This window comes from Microtus oregoni, unplaced genomic scaffold (assembly GCF_018167655.1).
Source record: "Microtus oregoni isolate MIOR12 unplaced genomic scaffold, Mior012 000073F_ref0000255, whole genome shotgun sequence".
Classification (NCBI taxonomy): domain Eukaryota; kingdom Metazoa; phylum Chordata; class Mammalia; order Rodentia; family Cricetidae; genus Microtus; species Microtus oregoni.
Window position 1 is genome coordinate 5,852,853 of NW_024543986.1, and position 24,848 is coordinate 5,877,700.

At 36.8% G+C, this 24,848-nt stretch overlaps 1 protein-coding gene and 1 non-coding gene across 2 annotated transcripts in view; both read right to left on the reverse strand.

The window, feature by feature from the left end:
* LOC121441141 (5-hydroxytryptamine receptor 2C-like) overlaps positions 1-24,848 on the reverse strand; it is a 242,323-nt gene that overhangs the window by 182,980 nt on the left and 34,495 nt on the right. The gene's annotated exons all lie outside the window — the stretch shown is intronic.
* On the reverse strand, positions 21,519-21,646 carry LOC121441166. The gene has a single exon (XR_005973433.1). It is a non-coding gene; the product is annotated as a small nucleolar RNA SNORA35 (small nucleolar RNA).

Genomic DNA, 24,848 nt, shown 5'->3' on the forward strand with positions numbered 1-24,848 from the left:
ACATACGAAAATCTATCAATGTAATCCAGCATATAAATAAACTGAAAGAAAAAAACCATATGATCATTTCATTAGATGCTGAAAAAGCATTTGACAAAATTCAACATCCATTTATGTTAAAAGTCTTGGAGAGATTAGGGATACAAGGGTCATACCTAAATATAATAAAAGCTATATACAGCAAGCCGACAGCTAACATCAAATTAAACGGAGAGAAACTCAAAGCCATCCCACTTAACTCAGGAACACGACAAGGCTGTCCACTCTCCCCATACCTCTTCAATATAGTGCTTGAAGTTCTAGCAATAGCAATAAGACAACATAATGGAATCAAGGGGATTCAAATTGGAAAGGAAGAAGTTAAACTTTCGTTATTTGCAGATGATATGATAGTGTACATAAGCGACCCCAAAAACTCCACCAAAGAACTCCTACAGCTGATAAACAGCTTTAGAAATGTGGCAGGATACAAGATCAACTCCAAAAAATCAGTCGCCCTCTTATACACAAAGGATATGGAAGCAGAGAGGGAAATCAGAGAAGCTTCACCATTCACAATAGCCAAAAACAGCATAAAATATCTTGGGGTACATCGAACCAAGGAAGTGAAAGATCTATTTGACAAGAACTTTAAGACATTGAAGAAAGAAATTGAAGAGGATACCAAAAAATGGATGGACCTCCCTTGCTCTTGGATTGGGAGGATCAACATAGTAAAAATGGCAATTCTACCAAAGGCTATTTATAGATTCAATGCAATCCCCATCAAGATCCCATCAAAATTCTTCACAGATCTGGAGCGGACAATAATCAACTTTATATGGAAAAACAAAAAACCCAGGATAGCCAAAACAATCCTATACAATAAAGGATCTTCTGGCGGCATTACTATCCCTGACTTCAAACTCTATTACAGAGCTACAGTAATGAAAACAGTGTGGTACTGGCATAAAAACAGAGAAGTCGACCAATGGAATCGTATAGAAGACCCGGATTTTATCCCACAAACCTATGAACACCTGATTTTCGATAAAGGAGCTAAAAGTATAAAATGGAAGAAAGAAAGCATCTTCAACAAATGGTGCTGGCACAACTGGATGTCATCTTGTAGAAGAATGAAAATAGACCCTTATCTATCACCGTGCACAAAACTCAAGTCCAAATGGATTAAAGACCTCAATATCAGGCCGAACACACTGAACCTGATAGAAGAGAAAGTGGGAAGTACCCTACAGGAGCTGGGCACAGGAGATCGCTTCCTATGTATAACCCCAGAAGCACAGACATTAAGGGCAACATTGAATAAATGGGACCTACTTAAACTGAGAAGCTTCTGTAAAGCAAAGGACATAGTCAAGAAGACACAAAGGCAACCTACTGATTGGGAGAAGATCTTCACCAACCCCACAACAGACAAAGGTCTGATCTCCAAAATATATAGAGAACTCAAGAAACTAGACTTTAAAATGCTAATTAACCCAATTAAAAAATGGGGCACTGAACTGAACAGAGAATTCTCAGCAGAGGAAGTTCAAATGGCCAAAAGACACTTAAAGTCGTGCTCAACTTCCTTAGCAATCAGGGAAATGCAAATCAAAACAACTTTGAGATATCATCTTACACCTGTCAGAATGGCTAAAGTCAAAAACACCAAGGATAACCTTTGCTGGAGAGGCTGTGGAGGAACGGGTACCCTCATCCATTGCTGGTGGGAATGCCATCTTGTGCAACCACTGTGGAAGTCAGTGTTTTGGTTTCTCAGGAAATTCGGGATCAACTTACCCCTGGACCCAGCAATACCACTCCTGGGAATATACCCAAGAGATGCTCTATCATATGACAAAAGCATTTGTTCAACTATGTTCATAGCAGTATTATTTGTAATAGCCAGAACCTGGAAACAACCTAGATGCCCTTCAATGAAAGAATGGATGAAGAAAGTATGGAATATCTACACATTAGAGTACTACGCTGCGGTAAAAAACAATGACTTCTCGAATTTTGCAGGCAAATGGATGGAAATAGAAAACACTATCCTGAGTGAGGTGTCCCAGACCCAAAAAGATGAACATGGGATGTACTCGCTCATAATTGGTTTCTAGCCATAAATTAGGGCCACGGAGTCTACAATAGGTGAACCTAAAGAAGCTAAGTAAGAAGGTGAACCCAAGGAAAAACATATAGTTATCCTCTTGGCTAAGGGAAGTAGACCCAATTGCCGGGGAGAAAATTAGGATCTTGGGGGTGGGGTGGGATGGGGGTAAGGGGAGATGGGGAGAGAAAAGTTAGAAGGGAAGGAGGGGGGACTTGGGGAATCAGGAGAATTGGGATAAAGGAAAGGTGGATAGGGGAGCACGGAACCACAATTCTTAGTTAAGGGAACCACTTTAGGGTGAGCAAGAGATTTGACCCTAGAGGGGCTCCCAAGTGCCCAACATGAGGTTCCCAGTTAGTTCCTTGGGTAGCTGAGGATTGGGAACCTGAAATGACCCTATCCGAGAGCAATACTGACGAATATCTTGCATATCATCATAGAACCTTCATCTGGTGATGGATGGAGACAGAGACAGAGACCCACACTGGAGCACTGGACTGAGCTCCCAAGGTCCCAATGAGGAGCAGAAGGAGGGAGAACATGAGCAAAGAAGTCGGGACCACGAGGCGTGCACCCACCCACTGAGACAGTGGAGCTGATCTACTGGGAGCTCACCAAGTCCAGCTGGACTGTGACCGAAAAAGCATGGGATGAAACCGGACTCTCTGAACATGGCGAACAATGAGGGCTGATGAGACGCCAAGGACAATGGCACGGGTTTTGATCCTACTTAATGTGCTGGCTTTGTGGGAGCCTAGCCAGTTTGGATGTTCACCTTCCTAGATATGGACGGAGGGGGGAGGACCTAGGACTTACCACAGGGCAGGGAACCTGGACTGCTTTGTGGACTGGAGAGGGAGGGGGAGAGGAGTGGGGGGAGGGGTAGAAGGGTGGGAGGAGGGGGAGAAGGGTGGGAGGAGGGGGAGGGAAATGGGAGGCTGGGAGGAGGTGGAAACTTGTTTTTTGTTTATGTTTTTTTTCTTCTTTTCTTAATAAAAAAATTATTAAAAAAAATAAAAAATAAAAAAAAAGAAAAAAAAAATAAAAAAATAAAAAAGTGACCGGAGTTAACAACCACTAGTCATTAATATCACTTAATGTCAATGGACTCAACTCACCTATAAAAAGGCACAGGCTAAAAGATTGGATACGAAAACAGGATCCAACATTCTGCTGTTTACAAGAAACACACCTTAACCACAAAGACGGGCACCTACTCAGAGTAAAGGGCTGGGAAAAGGCTTATCAAGCAAATGGACCTAAGAAACAAGCAGGTGTGGCCATACTAATTTCTAACAAAGTTGACTTCAAACTTAAATCAATCAGAAGAGATGGAGAGGGACATTTTAAATTCATAACAGGAACAATTCATCAGGATGAAGTCTCAATCCTGAATATCTATGCCCCTAATATAAAAGCACCCATGTACGTAAAAGAAACATTACTAAAACTCAAGGCAGCCATCAAACCACACACACTAATAGTAGGAGACTTCAACACTCCTCTCTCACCAATGGACAGGTCAATCAGACAGAAACCTAACAGAGAAATAAGAGAATTAATGGAGGTAATGAATCAAATGGACTTAACAGACATCTATAGAATATTCCACCCAAATAGGAAAGAATATACCTTCTTCTCTGCAGCTCATGGAACCTTCTCGAAAATTGACCACAAATTCGGTAACAAAGCTAACTTACACAGTTACAAAAAAATATTAGTAACCTCCTGTGTCTTATCAGGTCACCTTGGATTAAAGTTAGAATTCAACAACAATGCTACCCCCAGAAAGCCTACAAACTCATGGAAACTGAACAGCCAACTACTGAACTATACCTGGATTAAGGAAGAAATAAAGATAGAAATTAAAGTCTTCCTTGAATTCAATGAAAATAAAGAAACAACATACTCAAACTTATGGGACACTATGAAAGCAGTCCTAAGAGGAAAGTTCATAGCACTAAGTGCCCACTTAAAGAAAACAAAGAAAGCACACATTGGAGACTTAATACCTGAAAACTCTTGAAAAAAAAGAAGCAGACTCACCTAGGAGGAGTAGAAGACTGGAAATAATCAAACTGAGGGCTGAAATCAACAAAATAGAAACAAAGAAAACAATCCAAAGAATCAATGAAACAAAAAGCTGGTTCCTGGAGAAAACCAACAAGATTGATGCACCCCTATCTAAACTAATCAAGCGGCAGAGAGAGAATATGCAAATTAATAAGATCAGAAATGAAAAGGGGGACATAACCACAGACACAGAGGAAATTCAGAGAATCATTAGATCTTACTACAAAAGCCTGTATGCCACAAAACTGGAAAATGTAAAAGAAATGGACACTTTTTTAGATAGATACCAAATACCAAAGTTAAACCAGGACCAGGTGAACAATCTAAATAGACCTGTTAGTCGTGAAGAATTAGAAGCTGTTATCAAAAACCTCCCTACCAAAAAAAAAGCCCAGGATCAGATCGTTTCAATGCGGAATTCTACGAGAACTTCCAAGAAGATGTAATACCTATACTCCTTAATGTATTTACAATATAGAAACAGAAGAGTCATTGCCAAATTCATTTTATGAAGCTACATTTACTCTGATACCAAAACCACACAAAGACTCAACCAAGAAAGAGAATTACAGGCCAATCTCACTCATGAACATCGATGCAAAAATCCTCAACAAAATACTGGAAAATCGAATCCAAGAACACATTAGAAAAATTATCCATTATGATCAAGTAGGCTTCATTCCTGAGATGCAAGGCTGGTTCAACATACGAAAATCTATCAATGTAATCCACCACATAAATAAACTGAAAGAAAAAAATATGATCATTTCATTAGATGCTGAAAATCATTTGACAAAATTCAACATCCCTTTATGATAAAAGTCTTGGAGAGATTAGGGATACAAGGATCATACCTAAATATAACAAAAGCTCTTTACAGCAAGCCGACAACTAACATCAAATTAAATGGAGAGAAACTCAAAGCCATCTCACTAAAATCAGGAACACGACAAGGCTGTCCTCTCTCTCCATACCTCTTCAATATAGTGCTTGAAGTTCTAGCAATAGCAATAAGACAACCTACGGGGATCAAGGGGATTTGAATTGAAACGGAAGAAGTCAAACTTTTGTTATTTGCAGATGATATGATAGTGTACATAAGCGACACCAAAAACTCCACCAAAGAACTTTTACAGCTGATACACACCTTTAGTAATGTGGCAGGATACAAAAACAACTCCAAAAAATCTGTTGCCCTCTTATACACAAAGGATATGGAAGCAGAGAGGGAAATCAGAGAAGCATCACCTTTCGCAATAGCCACAAACAGCATAAAATATATTGGGGGTATCTCTAACCAAAGAAGTGAAAGATCTATTTGACAAGAACTTTAAGGCATTGAAGAAAGAAATTGCAGAGGATACCAGAATATGGAAGGATCTCCCTTGCTCCTGGATTAGGAGGATAAACATGGCAATTCTACCAAAGGCAATTTATAGATTCAAGGCAATCCCCATCAAGGTCCCATCAAAATTCTTCACAGAACTAGAAAGGACAATAATCAACTTTATATGGAAAACCAAAAAACCCAGGATAGTAAACACAATCTTATACAATAAAGGATCTTCTGGAGCCATTACCACCCCTGACTTCAAAATCTATTACAGAGCTACAGTAATGAAAACAGTGTGCTACTGGCATAAAAACAGAGAAGTGGACCAATGGAATCGTATAGAAGACCTGGATTTTAACCCACAAACCTATGAACACCTCATTTTCGATAAAGGAGCTAAAAGTATACAATGGAAGAAAGAAAGCATCCTCAACAAATGGTGCTGGCACAACTGGATGTCAACCTGTAGAAGAATGAAAATAGACCCATAGTTATCACCGTGCACAAAACTCAAGTTAAAATGGATCAAAGACCTCAATATCAATCTGAACACACTGAACCTGGTAGAAGAGAAAGTGGGAAGTACCCTACAACAGTTGGGCACAGGAGATCGCTTCCTATGTATAACCCCAGAAGCACAGACATTAAGGGCAACATTGAATAAATGGGACCTACTGAAACTGAGAAGCTTCTGTAAAGCAAAGGACACTGTCACCAAGACAATAAGGCAACCTAATGACTGGGAGAAGATCTTCACCAACCCCACAACAGACAAAGGTCTGATCTCCAAAATATATAAAGAACTCAAGAAACTAGACTTTAAAATGCTAATTAACCCAATTAAAAAATGGGGCACTGAACTGAATAGAGAATTCTCAACAGAAGAAGTTCAAATGGCCAAAAGACACTTAAGGTCATGCTCAACCTCTTTAGTGATCAGGGAAATGCAAATCAAAACAACTTTGAGATATCATCTTACACCTGTCTGAATGGCTAAATTCAAAAACACAAATGATAGCCTTTGCTGGAGAGGTTGTGGAGGAAGGGGTACCCTCATCCATTGCTGGTGGGAATGCAAACTTGTGCAACCACTTTGGAAATCAGTGTGGCAGTTTCTCAGGAAATTTGGGATTAACCTACTTATGGACCCAGCAATAGCAGTCTTGGGAATATACCCAAGAGAAGCCCTATCATATGACAAGAGCATTTGTTCATCTATGTTCATAGCAGTATTATTTGTAATTGCCAGATCCTGGAAACAACCTAGATGTCCTTCAATGGAAGAATGGATGAAGAAAGTGTGGAATACGTACACAGTAGGGTACTATGCTGCGGTAAAAAACAATGACTTCTCAATTTTTTCATGCAAATGGATGGAAATAGATAACACTATCCTGAGTGAGGCGACCCAGACCCAAAAAGATGAATATGGGATGTATTCACTCATAATTGGTTTCTAGCCATATGTAAAGGTCATGGAGTCTATAATTTGTGATCCTAAAGAAGCTAAATAAGAAGGTGAACATAAAGAAAAACTCATAGTTATCCTCCTGGCTATGGTAAGTAGACAAAATTGCCGGGCAAAAAATTGGGATCTTGGGGGTGTGGTGAGATGGGGGTAAGGGGAGATGGGAAGAGAAAAGTGAGAAGGGGAGGATGGGGGGAACTTGGAGAAACAGGATGACTCGGATAAAGGAAAGTTGGATAGGGGAGCAGGGAAGCACATATCTTAGTTAAGGGAGCCCCCTTAGGGTTGGCAAGAGACTTGAACCTAGAGTGGCTCCCAGGTGCCCAAGGCTATGTCCCCAGTTAGTTCCTTGGGCAGCTGAGGATAGGGAACCTGAAATGGTGCCATCCTATAGCCATACTGAAGAATATCTTGCATATCACCATAGAACCTTCATCTTGCGATTAATGGGGATAGAGACAGCAACCCACACTGGAGCACCAGACTGAGCTCCCAAGGTCCCAATGAGGAGCAGAATGAGGGAGAACATGAGCAAGGAAGTCAGGACCACAAGGGGTGCACCCATCCACTGAGACAGTGGGGCTGATCTATTGGGAGCTCACCAAGGTCAGCTGGACTATGACTGAAAAAGCATTGGATAAAACCGGACTCTCTGAACACAGCGGACAATGAGGGATGATGAGAAGCCAAGGACAATGGCACTGGGTTTTGATCCTACTTCATGTTCTGGCTTTGTGGGAGCCTAACCAGTTTGGATGTTCACCTTCCTAGACATAGACGGAGGGGGGAGGACCTTGGATTTTCCACAGGGCAGGGAACCCTGACTGCTCTTTGGACTGGAGAGGGAGGAAGAGAGGAGTGGTGGGAGGGGGAGAAGAGCGGGAGGAGGGCGATGGAAATGGGAGGCTGGGAGGAGGCAGAAACTTTTTTTTTCTCAATAAAAATTTGAAATGACCCTATCCTAGAGCAATACTGACGAATATCTTGCATATCATCATAGAATCTTCATCTGGTGATGGATAGAGATCGAGACAGTGACCTACACAGGAGCACTGGACTGAGCTCCCAAGGTCCCAAGGAGGAGCAGAAGGAGGGAGAACATGAGCAAAGAATTCGGGACCACGAGGCGTGCATCCACCCACTGAGACAGAGGAGCTGATCTACGGGGAGCTCACCAAGGCCAGCTGGACTTGAAAAAGCATGGGATAAAACCGGACTCTCTGAACATGGCGAACAATGAGGGCTGATGAGACACCAAGGACAATGGCAGGGGGTTTTGATCCTACTTAATGTGCTGGCTTTGTGGGAGCCTAGCCAGTTTGGATGTTCACCTTCCTAGATATGGACGGAGAGGACCTAGGACTTACCACAGGGCAGGGAACCCGGACTGCTCTGTGGACTGGAGTGGGAGGGGGAGAGTAGTGGGGGGAGGGTGAGAAGGGTGGGAGGAGGGGGAGAAGGGTGGGAGGAGGGGAAGGGAAATGGGAGGCTGGGAGGAGGTGGAAACTTGTTTTTGTTTATGTTTTTTTCTTCTTTTCGCAATAAAAAAAAAAGTAAAAAAAAAAAGGAAAAATAGATCAGTCTTGGGGCTTTCCCCCATTACATATTCATTTATCACATAATAATGACAATGTTGAAAGTTAATTATTAGTCATGATTTGAGGTAAAATTTACTGTCAACTTCTATCTGTAAGTATTTAAATGAAAATTCATGATTCGTTCAAGAAATCTTTTTGAATGCTCTTTTGTTAGCAGCTAGTTTCTAGAAAAACTAATAGACCGTCAAAGCACACATCTTTCTAAGGAAACTGAAGATCTAGAAAAATGGTATTGTTTTGTTATAATAGCCCTACACATGAAGCAAAATCCAAGTAACCATAATTAAAAACCTGAATAAATGCATAAAAAGGAAATTAAAATAAAAGTAGACTTGCCTGCATCTTTTATTAATCTGAATATCATTTGTGCACTTTATGGATCAAATACTAGTTTGTGAGTTTGTGGAGGAGCTATTGTGTAGCCTGCAGGGTGTTCTATGCTCTTTCCTTAGCATTACAAATACAGCACAGTGGAAATTTTTGTACTAATATATATTCATACAGTAATTTCAAAATGAGTTCATGAACCAAGTTTTTGAAAATTTCTTTCTTTAGAGCTAGAGCCCTGTATACATACTCTACTACTGATTTAAACCCCCAACTCCAAATTTTAAAATGTCCTAATATATGTTGCATATTTTTATTAAAAACTCAAATTTGGTGTGACAAGTTGAATCTGTGAGTAATGGGCTAGTCAAATGATGACACGAGTTACATCCCCAGACTCACATAAAGTTAGAAGGAATTAATTACACAAAGTTTTCCTTAGAATCCCACATTCATACCGTGCCACATATGGCCCAATATGTACACATCACATACACACAAGAACAATAAATAAAATTAAGTTTAGGTTCCCACTTGTAGCTATTCTTTCCTACCCACTTTGATTGCTTCTTTTTATCTTATAAAATCCAGTAGTATGCAGTAAGTTATAAAGGTGCAGATTAAACATTTATAATCTATACAGGAAGCTATAGTTTACTTTAATCCTGCCATAGTGAATGTCATACCCTGAGGGAATGGCTCACTACTCTCCCTCAATGATCTGTTCCAATGATAGTTTGCTGGGAAATACCATCAAACTCTTCACTTTTGAGAGTAATTTGAACTTTAATGAGGAAAACGGAAAACTAATTATTGAAAGAAAATTATCTTTCTTTTCTTTCCCCTAAACATATGAAAATTTCCATGCCAATAAGTTTGGCTAGACGGGAATTTTATTCTTGCTGCTAGATTTACTTCAAAATATAGCCACATAAAAATGAAAATGTTCAATATTGGAGTTACTCTGAAAACCACTTTCAGCATTTCACAAAATTGCTACTTAACTTTTCAGAGTGACTATACTAACCAAGATCAAGAAAGCAGAAGCATTGCCAACAATACAGGAGTCTTATTTTCACATTCTCAAATACAAAGTCTGAATGAAAGCAAATCTACTTTCTTGTCAAATGACAACATCTCAGACTTATTTTGAATGTTCTATATGAACATAATTCAGTGACATGAATTTATATTTGAAATCTGCTCTTAATAAAAAGAAGTACACATTAGCAGGGGCTACAGAGCTTGCTTAGCAGATGCAAGTCCTCAGGTTCTATTGTCAGTACTGCAAAAGCAATAAAAATTTTAAAGGAGAAGTAGAAAGCACATTAGAATAAAAGACACTATGATTCCATCTTATTACACGGAAAGGCCCTGCTCTTGAAAAGACAGTCAGAACTTTTTGCCCACTACATGCGAGAAGCTTGAATATGAAGGATTTACTTTGTCTTGATTACATGCATGGAGTCTGTAAATATCAAGTCTTCAAGATATTATTTATTATTCAGTTGTATGGGTTATCAAATTCAAAATGAAATTCAATAATTTAAAAAATAGAGATAATTTGTGATCTTAAGTATTAATTAAGGCAACTGTTTTTTTTTTTTTTTTGGTTTTTCGAGACAGGGTTTCTCTGTAGCTTTATTGCCCATCCTGGAACTAGCTCTTGTATATCAGGCTGGCCTCGAACTCCCAGAGATCCGCCTACCTCTGCCTCCTGAGTGCTGGGATTAAAGGCGTGTGCCACCACCGCCCGGCTTTAAGGCAACTCTTAATTTCATATTTCTCAGCTTTATTTTCTCATCGAAAAAAATGAAAACATATGGGAGCACCTTTCCATGTAATATGAGATTTTAAATCTCGTAAGATCAAAGAATTAACACACTTTTTCCTGTGATGTTGTAAGTAGTGATAAAATGTAACTGGCAGTTTTTAATTCTCCCTTTCTAATGGACCATTTGTGAACTTTATTCCACAAGTACTTGGCATCATGTAAAAATTCTCCGGTGATTATTGCTACTCAGTAGGCATGCCTAGTGAAATCCCTGTTTCACGTTGTCATTCAATGTGAGGGTAAAATATACCGAAGAATGGATGCTAAGAGTGATAAAATCTAGTTGCAGTATTCATGATTCAAGGATGCCTTGTCAGCAGTCAATTAAAGCTAAGACTATCTCTTTTGATGAAGCTGTGAGGACTGCTATTAAGAATAGATTACAATTAAAAAATTTATAACACTCTGACACAGTTTAAACAGCTTTTGCTTTGCCAAAAATATCTTTAATCTCTTATAGTTAAGAGGGAGTTACTTATAACTCACTAGTTCATTTTAAGTTTAAAACTTGAATAAAATATACGATATAAATGTATCCCAACCTTATGAAGGATAAAAATTCCAAAATTTATTAGGTGTTGAGTCCTGACAGTGGGAGTGGGGGTTTTCTTTTACGTGTTCTTGTGCACTTTTGCCTTACCCAGCCTTGTGTTTTGCCTTTTTGCTTTGCCTGACCTGTTTTGTTTGTTTGTTTGTTTGGTTTGGTTTTGTTTTTTGTTGTTGGTTTTGTTTCTCGAGACAGGGTTTATTTGTGTAGCTTTGGAGGCTCTCCAGGAACTTGCTTTGTAGACCAGGCTGGCCTTGAACTCACAAATATCTGTCTGCCTCTGCCTCCTGAGTGCTGGGATTAATGGAGTGTGCTATCACTGCCTAACTTGCCCGATATTATTGTATTTTGATGTGCCAGGTTCAATTGATATTCCTGGGAGACCTATTATTTTCTGTTGGGATGATCTGGGGGAGAAAAAGGTGCGAGAGAACTGGGAGGAGTAGAGGGAAAGGAAGATGTAGTTGGGATTTATTGCACGAAAATATAAATAAAAATTAAAAATATTTATATTTTAAATATGATTATGTTTGTCTAGACATTATTTCAATATAGTATATCAAAATTTCTTCAAATATTAACATTCAGAGTCATCAAGTTTCATAAAACATTATTATTTCTTAGACTGAACTTAATGCATACTTAAGAATAGGAAGTTTATAAAACATATTTCTTATCGGGAGACAGAGGCAGGCAGATCTCTGTGAGTTCAAGGCCAGCCTGGTCTAGAAGAGCTAGTTCCAGGACAGGAACCAAATGCTACAGAGAAACACTGTCTCAAAAATCCAAAAAATAAGCATATTTCTAATATATTAATGTTCTCAAATGTTTTTATTCTTATGCAACAAATTAGCAGGTTAGACAACACTAGTAAAAGGTCTCAGTTCTTTTATTACTATGTTTTTTTTTTGATTTTTCGAGACAAGTTTTCTCTGTGGTTTTGGAGCCTGTCCTGGAACTAGCTCTTGTAGACCAGGCTGGTCTCGAACTCACAGAGATCCGCCTGAATCTGCCTCCCGAGTGCTGGGATTAAAGGTGTGCACCACCACCTCCCAGCTATTACTATGTTTCTTATCTTTGGAAGCTCCAAGGTATCCTTTTGACATTATGTCATAAAGGCAATGCATGACTTACACATTACAGCGTGCTGCAGAGAAGAAAAGGTATTAAAAAAAAAGTCTCCTGCATTTCAAATCTTTACATTTCAAAACATTTCTCTTTTATGCTACCTTGAGTTTAAATGTAGCGGTTGTCATGTTGTGAGGTTGATTACACCCAGCTGGTGAATCTTCTATCCCAACGAAATCAATCATGGTGACAGTTGCCACTGTGGCCTCCTCCACGTATTTAATAAGCATGGAGGAGGACATGTGAGCACCTGCCTCCTAGATTTAGATTGTGTTGGTGCTATGACAATGTAATCTTCTAAAAAATGCCAAGAGGTACCTAACAAATGAGTTCCTACTTTGGTTATGATGTTTTCCTCCAAAAAGAAAATTTCTCATGAATTTGAAATTAGTACTTGAAACTATATACAATTTAATCAATAAATGACATATGAAGAATGTTTCTTCCACATTGATTCAACATATAAATAGAAATCAAAGAAGATTTGGTCAAAATATTTATATGATGTTTGTGACAGGAGTATCTTTTTTTCTTTTCATAATAAAACCAGTGCAATCAAGTGTTCAATGATGGAGCTCTAAAAGCAAAAGCAAAACAAGAAATACTAAAAATCTTTAAGAATATTTATAATTTCTACAGAACATTAATCAAACTGTTGATAAGGTCGTCAATTTTATGGTCAGAATATATCAGTTTTTTCCTTAAAAAGTATAACATGCAAGGATTTCACTTACAACATAGTTGACCTATAGTTGTTAAACTATTGTTCTTGGTAATTAAATATTTATGATCCTAAGTCCCTATTGTAATATTAATAGTGACCAATTTTATGTTCAACACACTCATTTTTTTCTGTTATAGTTTTGTCTTCTGGTCGTGAATAGGCTTTCACTAGCTGTTTATAAATTATGCATAAGTTTATTTGGAAAATTCAGCGATAATTCCATTGAACCAGTTATTAATTTCTAAATTAGTATGACAAAATAGTGGGCAATGTGGCACATACTTCTAATTTTAGCATTAGGGAGGCTGAAGCAGGAGAGACTTTGTCTCAAAATGAGAAAAATAAGTAAACCTCATCTTTAACGAAACATAACTTAGTCAGTAGCCCTGAAACAAAATAGGTACATATTTACCTTTTTTCTGTTTGGGGAAAGTTTTGTATTTTATCAGTAAAGAGGGCCTACTCACTATCTTGATAATTTAATTAGGCTACACTTATTTAACTTTTATATCTACTCAGATACTATTGACTTTTCAGGTAGAAAAAAAGAAGCGAAGGAAGAAGAGGAAGATGAAAAGCAATGGCAAGAGCCATCATTACCTTCTTGCTCAATTCTCTAGTTTTTCATTTATTTTGAGACTGGTTAAATGATCCAAATGTCAATATGAGCTAACACCTTCATTTTTATTTGTATTCTTGATTCTTGCAAAGGCTCAGCAAGGGGTCACAAATCTTTAGAAGTTATGAGATGAGGCACAGATTTGAATTGTGCTCTGATTTTCCTCTCACAATTATTGAAAACACACACACAGAGTTATTAGCTTTTATTGACTTGAAGTAATCAAATACATCCTGAAAAATTAACCTATTAACTCTAATTTTGATCTTTTCTACGTTTAAACTTTGAAATGTCTGCAGCTTACTTTTTATGCACATTGTAAAATGATTCTATATATTTTTGATTGTTCTCGTTCTACTTCTCTTCTATTTAGTCAATTTTAAAAGTTAGAGCTGTTTTATAAATTGAAGGTGCAAGAAGATTCAGTAAAATAAAACATAGATTTACAACTTTCTTATTCTGCATTGAGTTGAATAAACAATGACAACACCAAAAACAAAAACAAAAAACAAAAAACAAAAAACAAACCAAAAAACCAAAACAAAATTCTCAGCCATGGATTTGCAACTCTAGTTCTATTCCCTTTCAGTGAACTTTTAGATGTTCAGACCTCTGACTTGAAATTTTATGTTACTGACTTTTATAGTACATTTACAGATTTAAAAAAAAAACCAACCCAACATTATATACTTTTTCAAAAAATGTGCCACTGGAGACGGTTGAAGGGGAGGGGAGATACAGGGAGAGGACCAGAGAAAAATGTAGATCTCAATATAATCAATAAAAAATAAAATAAAAAAGTGTCATGAAAAAATTTTAAAAAATGTGATGCAACTATATGAACATCCAGAGAATCTTCTTAATATTTGTTTCTTTTCTTTTGTTTTACTATTTATTTATTTTATTTTTGTCTGTATCCTACCTATCCATCTATCTATCATCTATCTATCTATCTATCTATCTATCTATCTATCTATTCTATGGCATTGCTATCGTTAGAATCCAGGGCCTTTTAGATACACTAGGCACATCACTAAGCTATTAGTGAACAATATTAAGAGTATACTTGAAAGGATTTCTATTGCCTTACCATACTAAAAGATGTACTGTACTACTGCACTTATAGCAATGGTTATAAATGTTCTGTGTGCACAAATGAAACAGTGAAGTAATTACAATGCTCAGTTTAAATTTTAACTATTTGCTTTTCTTATAACATTTATGATTCAAAATCTATTATAGGTTTTGTTTTGTTACTTTTAGTTTAACATTTTCTTTGCAAAATCTTAAGTGTTCTCTATCTTACATCCTACCACCATTATCATGAGCATCAGTATCAATAATCCCAAAAAGCAGGAGTCGGATGTGATTTACAGCTAGATTTATATATCTGGTGGCACTTCTAGCCTACCAGAAAACAAGATGTTTTTTTTTTAAGTGACAAAGATAAAAATAGCTAAGAATCATCTTAAACAGTGCTTGCATTTGATCTTGGTTTTTTATTCACCATATTAAGAAAGTCCAAAGTTTATTTATAGATAAATATATAACACTCCTTATAACCCTCCACATTTTATTTATTTATTTATTTATTTATTTTTTGTTGACTCTTCGCACTCAAACTTTATTTATAATTTACTTTTTGCCAAATATAAATTGCTTGTTTAATTCATGGTAGAACAAATTTTTATATACCCAAAGTTTAGTTTGACCAATTTTCTTTTTTTAAAAAAATTTATTTATTTATTTAAGGATTTCTGCCTCCTCCCCTCCACTGCCTCCCATTTCCCTCTCCCTCCCTCAATCAAATCCCCCTCCCTCATCAGCTGGCAGAGCAATCAGGGTTCCCTGACCTGTGGAAAGCCCAAGGACCGCCCACCTCTTTCCAGGTCTATCTTAAAACCCTCCACATTTTAAAAGTACATAAGTATTTGATGGGTTAAGATACTGTTTTCATGATCAGATTGTTTTTAAGCTAAATCTGTTTCTAACTTCTCCAGTTAATGTAGCTGTGTAAGTCAAGAGTAATGTATAAACCATTTTGATGGTTTAGAGCTACGTTCCCCACTCCCTGAAAAGGAAAAACCTTCCCAGAAAAGTGGGCCTTCAGCCTTGAACCGAGTGGATTCACAGGAAACATCTAAACTTCTTTGAGTTGACAAGAATTTCTTGCTGTTCAATTTTTCTACCTGCACTCCAGGGAGCATGGTGTCCCACTCATGTTGGGTGATGAGCGCTGGGAATAAGAGTAGTCTTCTTGAAGCCACGGTGGTACTGGAAATGAGGATCTGGCTTCACTTGTGTAAAATGGCAAAGGAGACTCATACACAGGATTGTGGATCCCTGAGCAAGTGCAAGCCTCAAATACTACCTGTGGCATATTTGAAGATTTTACTCTGGAAGCATGCAAGGCCAACTTCTCCTGGAGGAGTTCCCTCCTATTATTAATTATGTACCACCCCTATCTCTATGAATGGAATGTGGTCTCTATCCAATTATGAAATAAGGGGTATGTCAAAAAGTGAATTTAAGACAACAGATGTTTGTTGCTTTTTGTGTAAGTTACCTCGAACAATTGTTTTTGTTTTTTTGTTTATTTTTGACAGAGTGACACATGATCTCAAAACTGACTACAATACTATGTCACTGGAAACGTGACAATAGTGATTGTTGTAAAAGTCAGAAGAGGAAATAACTTGGCAGGTCATTTACATTGACCTGGTGGACGGTATTATACAAAATACTCTTACCATTAAAAATCCTGATGAATGAATGAATCCACTTCTTTCCTTTATACAACTAAAGAAAATAAAGTCAAAGTGCATAGTCTTTTCAGAGTCTTAAACTTAGGAAATGGCAGACACAGACTGACAGACCACAATTTCTGAGTCCTAGCGTTCTTAATTCTAACATGTCTTTGTGTTCACTGTTTTCCAGTGAGGTGTAAAGCTGTGGAACATAGTCACTTTAGTCACTATGCTTGTTCATGGGACTTCATGCTCACAGTACCCTTTACTAGGTAACTAGCATAGCCCAACGAATGATGCTCCTTTATTGCCTCTCTGAATTCCCACGGGGCTTACTGACTATATCAAAAATGTAAGCTTTACAGTTAAAAACACAGAAGTTACTTTGTAATGATTTCATGTACAGATCTTGAGCTTTTAAGGTGTTTTTCATAATCCTCCGGATAAGGAATGTTTGTTTATAATTCTTTCTGTATCATCATACAATACTCCGGCCTGTATGACTGAATAGAAATAAGCATGCAACTGTGAATTCAAATGAGGGTACTTTTGAGAGTCAAAGAAATTACTATAGATAATAAGAAGTACAAGTAGACTATCCTAGACAACTACAATGTATACAATGTATACTCACCTTAATAGTAGTGAATTTTCTCAGCATTGAATTAAAATCATTCCATTTCATCATGTAATTATCTGGATATGAGAGTCTGTTTACAATTTATCCATTATATTAAGAAACTGAAAACTCTTTACCCATTATGAAATTTTAATGAATTTTTGTATATGGATGTAATTTGCTCAGGAGGCATTAATACTTCAACAAAATATTTATTTGTTGCATTTTAAAATTATTTCTTGAGATGATAGAATTATATCATTTTGAAATTCTAGCCATGTTCAACATGTTTTAAAAATATTTAGTACTGAAAATAAATTCAAGAATGACAAAAATAGCTTTGACCCTAATTGCTTCTCAGTAGAAAATAGATAATCCAGTGTCTTTCTGTTTAGGGTAGATGACAGAAGATGATGTTAGGATCTATGGTTCCTGGTGTCTAATTTTGAAGTTCAAAATATTTTACATAAATCTTCTCAAAAATGAAGTTTTTTCATTTCTTAAGGAATAAAGAAAGGAGGAATAAGTGAGGGAAGCAAGAAAAGTATGATGATAAATTTATGCACAAATAATGAGTAAAATTTTGTCTACTGTCATTCTTGATCATATTTCTGTCTTTTTATCTATTATCTCTCCATGCATGTATCTACCATCTTCCTGTCTACATACCTATCATTCACCTACTTAACATCTTTCTATTTCTACATCCACCCACCCACCTTCCTAGACAGACAGAATATCTTTGGACATCAAAAGGTAATGAAATAAATCTGTGAGTTGATTTATGTCAAAAAATAATGTAGCATTTTGGTTTAGTTGCATGTGCCTGAAGTTCTGGCTATTGTGGTGGGTGAAGCAGCAAATGGCTTGAATGCAGTCACCCAAGATCAGCATGAGTAACCTAGTAGCCTAGGATGAAACAACAACAAAAAGATCAATTTTCTCTGATAACTGACATAATATCAAAATAATGTATATTTTAATGCTTCAACGCATACTAAATATTCAAATATCGCTGATGAACCAATCTATAGATGCAATCTGTTATTGTGCAAAACCAGGAGGTTTGGTGAATAAAAATACACTGCAGTAGAATGAATTTTAGTACCTGAACTATGGCAATTTCACCATCTGCTTCAGATAAAATGGAATACTACTCAAGGGTTAAACACAATGACATCTTGAAATTTGTAGGCAAATGGATGGAACCAGAAAAAAATTGCTGTCTTAACAGCAATAAAATCAAACTAAACAAACAAACAAACAAACAAACAGAGAATACACTTACAGAAAGATCCAGGCAGGATAAGTGTATCAAAGGAAGCATTACATAGGTAAATTGATTGTGTTTCCTCTTGAATAACACATTCTATAATAAACACACTTTATTAAAAGATAAACAGCTGTTTATAGCAAAGACATTCCTAGTCTTTGTCACAAAATGTTTTCACAATAGAAATTATCTAAATTATCATTCTTTTTCAATCACAAAGTTCCAAATGAATCAAAAGTAGTCCATCAGGAAAGAATAAGGAGTCAAAAATAATTACATGGGAAACAGTGTGCTTCCCTTAGATAAAAATGCATGACAGAGACTCACCTATCCACATGGACCTCTATGAAAATTCTCAAGATAGTATGACTTTAAGAAATTAAAATCTATTGAAACGCCTGACTTCCTGCATCCTGTTACAAGTGTGGTGGGAGAGGGGCATTAAAATAACTCTTAAAACACAATTAAACAAGTAAAGGGCAAAGAATAAAACTGTATTTGAACACAATTTCTTCACTGGATAAGTGGATAAGGTGAGCACTCTATCGTCTTATATTTTTAAGGAAGATGATATTTACTTTTATTTTCAAAGGGACCAAATCTTTGAAATTTATATAAGGAACAGCATATGTCCTCATACTTCATATCAGTCACAAACATCAAAGTGTAATATTTTCTTGGTTCTCTAACAATAATAAACACGAGAGTCTAAAGAACACTATATTTTTTAAAAATATACTCTAAATTGCTGATTAGAAAATCAATCCTAGGTTATAGTCATCTATTAGGGAAATTGACCATTATCTTAATTAAGCTTATATAGCTATTACTAAGGATTTAAATTTTATCATAGGTATGTATTTTGCAGTGATATATATCACCTTCATTGTTCCCCAGAGAGTAAGTTTATAATGAGTTTCAAGTTGTGCACATCCTTTAACAATGCTGACCTAATTATCAGAAAACAAACAGGATCCAAAGATCCTGATCCCTATTTCTTTATGGTGTAGGCTTTTACTTTAAAATCACTTTCTAGAAAGATATGGCTACTCTTTAAATCAATAAAAAAATTGTGTGATCTTTCTTCGTTGTATTGCTGTAGGAATTTCTATAGCCAGTAGCCTTTAAGTTACCTGCCCACTTGGGTGTGGCCTCTTATATATGCCAATGCAATGCATGCCTTGGCTTTCTCTTCCAGCTGCCGGATTTGGTTGCTGTTCCCTATTAGAGCACAGGACTATGATTTGTGATTCTACCCCTAAATAAATAACCCTTTATTATACTCACTTCTGAGCTAGTGTGAATTTCTTTTTAGCATCCATCTTTGGTGTATTTATTTTGCTTATAGAACTTACCATTGATTTCACAAAGTTATATTTACTAAATTCTTTTTTTTTCTTTTCTGAGACAGGGTTTCTCCTTGTAGCCCTGGTTGTCCTGGACCTCACTTTGTAGACCAGGTTGGCCTCACAATCAGAGATTTGCTTGCCTCTGCCTTCTGGGATTAAAGGTGTGTGCCACTATCAACCAGCTTTTACTAGATTCAAAATCATTTCATTTTATATAATCCCAAAATTATGGCACTCAATATTGCTTCTTTCCAGTTCTGCTTACAATAACCAATATTTGCTTTTGCAGATAAATTATATGAATTTACTCATCAGTAATTGTTCATTGAGCTTATATTTTCTGAAAGAGACTGCTGTTTGTGAAACAGTGGGTTCTAACTTGTATGTGAAGATAAATTTGTTCTTAAAGAATCTCCTACTACTCACTATGTGGTAGAATGAGATTATAGCAGAGATTTGAATATTTAAACATATCTTAAAATTATAAAGAGGCTAGTAACGGTGCTGTAGGAGGGGCCTCCTATTGGTTTCTGACTGCTCAGCCCTAAAATAATCACATAGAATCTATATTATTTAACCCATTTCTATTAATCTGTGTATCACCAAGAGACTCTGGCTTACCAGAAAAAGTTCTGGCGTCTATCTCCAGCTGGACTACATGGCATCTCCTGACTCTGCCCTTCTTTCCCTCAGCATTCAGTTTAGTTTTCCCCACCTAGCTCTGTTACCTATAGCTCTGATATAGGCTCAAAGTAGTTCCTTTAGTAACCATGATATTCACAGCATACAGGAGGGAATCCCACATCACCTCCCCTTTTCTGTTTAAATAAAAAAAAAGGAAGGCTTTAACTTTAACATAGTAAAATTACATGTATCAAAACAGGTATTAAACAAGATTACAGTTATAATATTTATATCTATCTTTTATCATAACTAAGGAAAACTAACTCTAACTATATATTCTTCAACTCCATGAAAGACTCTAGAGGATTTCTTTTCATTAAAACACTGATTGGCCCATTAGCTCTAGCTTTTTATTAGCTAACTCTTACATCTTAATTTTTCTGTATCACCACGAAGTCATGGCCTATCAGCAAAGTTTCAGCATATCTGTCTTTAGTGGAGGCTTCATGGCTTCTCCTGACTCTGCCTCCTTTCTCCCTGCATTCAGTTTAGTTTTCCCTGCCTAACTAAGTTATACCTTGTTATAGGTCCAAAGAAGTTTCTTTATTAATCAGTGGTAATCACAGCATACAGAGGGAAATCCCACATCACAATGAACATTGAAGTAAGACTTGGAAAAAAGACTTCTCTACATCTAATTTTCTACATCATATACAGGTGGTGAAGAAACTAGAGAAGGCTATTTTGTCAGAAGTCTAATAAGAGCACGGAGCAAACAAAATTCAAGAGAATCAAGTCTCTAAGGACAATTGATGTCTCATTTCAACGTGTCAAAGGAAGAAAATCATGTGTTGTCCTTTCTCAACAACTTTTAATGGACATTTTTTTGCCAAAAAAATTAAATATGCTTTCATGAAGTCTCAATGAGAACCTTTGGTCATTCCAGTAAAATCAAACATCTTTATGGACTTCAAATCTGAATATTAAAGGGGATAATGTAAATTGCTAAAAGCTGCACAGCTAGCAAGGCTTAAAATGATGCCCTAGCAAGGATAACACTGAATACTCGCTATTAACCTGTTATGGACATCACTACTTTTACTTAAGGGTAGGGGTCATGGAGCTGCCTGCCTTTCATTACCTCATAGTTGTAAGGAACATGTTGTACCCACCAGCATGCAGGAGGAGTCCACAGTGTGACTCTCCCAGATTTTGGAGGGCTTTGCTTTCACACTGTTCGATGCCCAATTGGTCATGGGAAAGACCAATGGGTCACTTACCAGTGCTACAGACAGTAAAGCTATTGATGGGGTCACGTACTCTCTGCAGCAGAAGCAGCTAGGAGGAAGGGGTGAATAAGAAACTGGAAAGAACTCAGAAACTAATGGTGCTTTCACTCAGCAGGGTGATTTACCAATTAGGGTCTACCTCAGAGGAAAGAAATAGGAGTTGAGATTTAGTTGAGTCTAAGTCCAAAGCTGCAGCACAGTCACTTTGTAGTACCTTAGAAAACTTGCTCAACGCTTCCTGGCCTCTGTTTCTCTATATGTTGAATGAAACTGTTGTGACAATTACAGGGAAAATGTACAAGATCCAGTGCAGCATGCAACCTTGGATGCTCAAGTCTGTCATGCTTAGACACCTGTCTACTTCTTAAGGACATCTCTCTTTTTTAAATTACTATGTGTGAAACATTTATTTTAAAACTTATGGACCTTCTTTTTTTAATAAAAAAATGTCATTTTTAATCTCTCTGTGTGAAAGTTCTTCCATAGGCCAGAAGATGGTTACATATCTCTTGGAGCTGGAGTTGTGAGTTACCTACCTGATTCAGTCCCTTGGAAGAATAGCATGGACTCTTAACTAGTGCATCCTGTTGTACACCAGGGAATATCTGTAGTTAATAATTCTACATATTTATACTCCTTTTATAATTCTCCTCTCAGAAAACGAAGTTGTTTTGTACTATGTTGGTTTTGTTGATTTAAATGTGGGGTGACAACTTACAACTGTATAATGTTTCCTAGAAAAGAACATGGATCATGGCTGGGTGGTGGTGGCACATGCCATTATTCTCAGCACTCGGGAAGCAGAAACAGGCAGATTTCTGTGAGATCAAGGCCAGCCTGGTCTACAGGGTGAGTTTCAGGACAGGCTCCAAAGCTACACAGAGAAACCATGTCTTGAAAAAAAAATACAAAACAAAATAAGTACATGGATCATTATATTTGAATTGTATTAAGGACAATGTTACATCTTTCCTGTGTACCTGGATGGACCACATTTCCCCTCAAGTGTACAAAACCAGAACACAAGGTCTTTGATACATCTCCCATTTTCCCCCTCCTGGCTATAACTGAAAAACTGCTACTTGGATATACCTCTGGCAAATAATCATTATTTCTTCCCCCATGTTTTGTTTTATTAGGTTAGCAACTATTCACTGGTAAAATTTTATAAAACAAAGATAACACTAAAAGAATACTATATCAAAAAAAAATACACCTACCCAATGCCCCTGGACTTTTGCCAGACTGAATGCCCACTATTGGGTACTCAGCCACCTGAATTCTAAGAGTCTGGACTCAGTGCACACAATGGGATTAATTATAACCCTTAGTGTGTGAGTCACTATTATCATTGCGCCACCCATTACTCTCTTGCTATAATTAATTTGTTATTTAAAATTATGCACTATGAATATCTAATTTTAGGAGATAATGCCAACATTTTTCCAAGTATTTGTATGGTTTTGTATTTCTGCCAACAATTTATAATAGATTCATTTGGTTCATATTCTTGTAAATGCTTGATTCTTTTAAACTTTAAAATTTTTATCAGTGTAGTCAGTGTGAAATGTTACTTTTATGTTCTCTACTCTATGAGTCTGTTTTCTAAACACAAATTGAGGATTATGTCATTTTTTTTTTATTTATTTTTTTTATTTATTTATTTATTTTTTTAAATTTATTAATTTATTAAGGATTTCTGCCTCGTCCCCACAACCGCTTCCCATTTCCCTCCCCCTCCCCCGACCAAGTCCCCCTCCCTCATCTGCTCGAAGAGCAATCAGGGTTCCCTGAACTGTGGGAAGCCCAAGGACTGCCCACCTATATCCAGGTCTCCTAAGGTGAGCATCCAAACTGCCTAGGCTCCCACAAAGCCAGTACGTGCAGTAGGATCAAAAACCCACTGCATGTCATTTTTAATTCATAGACACTAAAATTTTAAGGAAATAAGAACAACAAAAACAATTTTAGAATTTGCATTACTCAATACATGAGTATGAAAATAGCTATTCTTCAGAAATAAAAATTCATAAGCTCATGTATGACCCATAAGATGACATTTTCTAGTCTGAAGTGATAGAACAGTGGCAAATTAAAGGCAAAATAGAAAACCAAGTGTTGTTTTTGACTAAATGTGAACATTTGATTTTTACCAGTAAAACCCTCAAGTCATATGCTAGGGTAAATGCCTTCTAGCTGAGAGAGGCAGAGAAAGCACACAGTTGACCTTTCTCCATGCACTGATATCTATCCAAAACTCTATTTCTTATCTGATATCTCAAACTAAAAAAAAAAAAAACAAAACAAAAAAAAAAACTTGAAGCTGAATGTCCCTCTCTTCTACTTCCTGTGCATCTCTCTATCCATCCTCCGGACTTCCTCTTACTCTCTATGATTTTCTTGTTCACTTCCTGGCAACTGGCTGATGCTCCACCTCTTGTCCTATAGTTGACCTTATTTAATCCTGTTTACAATATTTAAGCAGAAAGCTCTTGGATCAAAAGCGTGTGCAAGGGCTGATTCACACCACTGTAGTGATATTTTATTTGTATTTTAGTAAATACAGCTTACATGAAGGTCAGTGCAAAGAAGCCACACTAGGCAGCCATACAGGCCAGGTTGTGAATACTTTACATCTTAGAAATTATACTAGTTATTCATAGAGGCTGGGCGGTGGGGGTGCACACCTTTAATCCCAGCACCAGAGGGGAATATAATGTTTGAATGAGACAGGAACTTCCCATCTTTCAGTCTGGAGATATTAAAGCGGTAATAGCTTTCTAGTGGCTTGGCTGCTTTTGCTTTTCTGATCTTTAAGTTGAACCCCAATGTCTTACTCTGGGTTCTTACAAATCATACTACCATTGACACCCAATGTAGGGCCATTTAATCTTATAAATCTTATAAGATTAGCATATATATATATATATATATATATATATATATGAGTGTGTGAGTATTTTGTCATGATGTTAATGGTCATATAGAGTACTAATTTTAGAAAAAGGTTTTATTTAGCTTCATGTACATGATATAGACTGCAAATTGCTCAGAACAATTTTGAGGTGACTAGCTGAGATGATATAGCCTAACAGACTACTGTAGCCAGAACTTGAGACCAGTCCTGCACTTTCCCATTATACAGAGACTGGACAATAAATTATACAGCCACCTCTTCCAGAACTTGATACTTAACCCAAA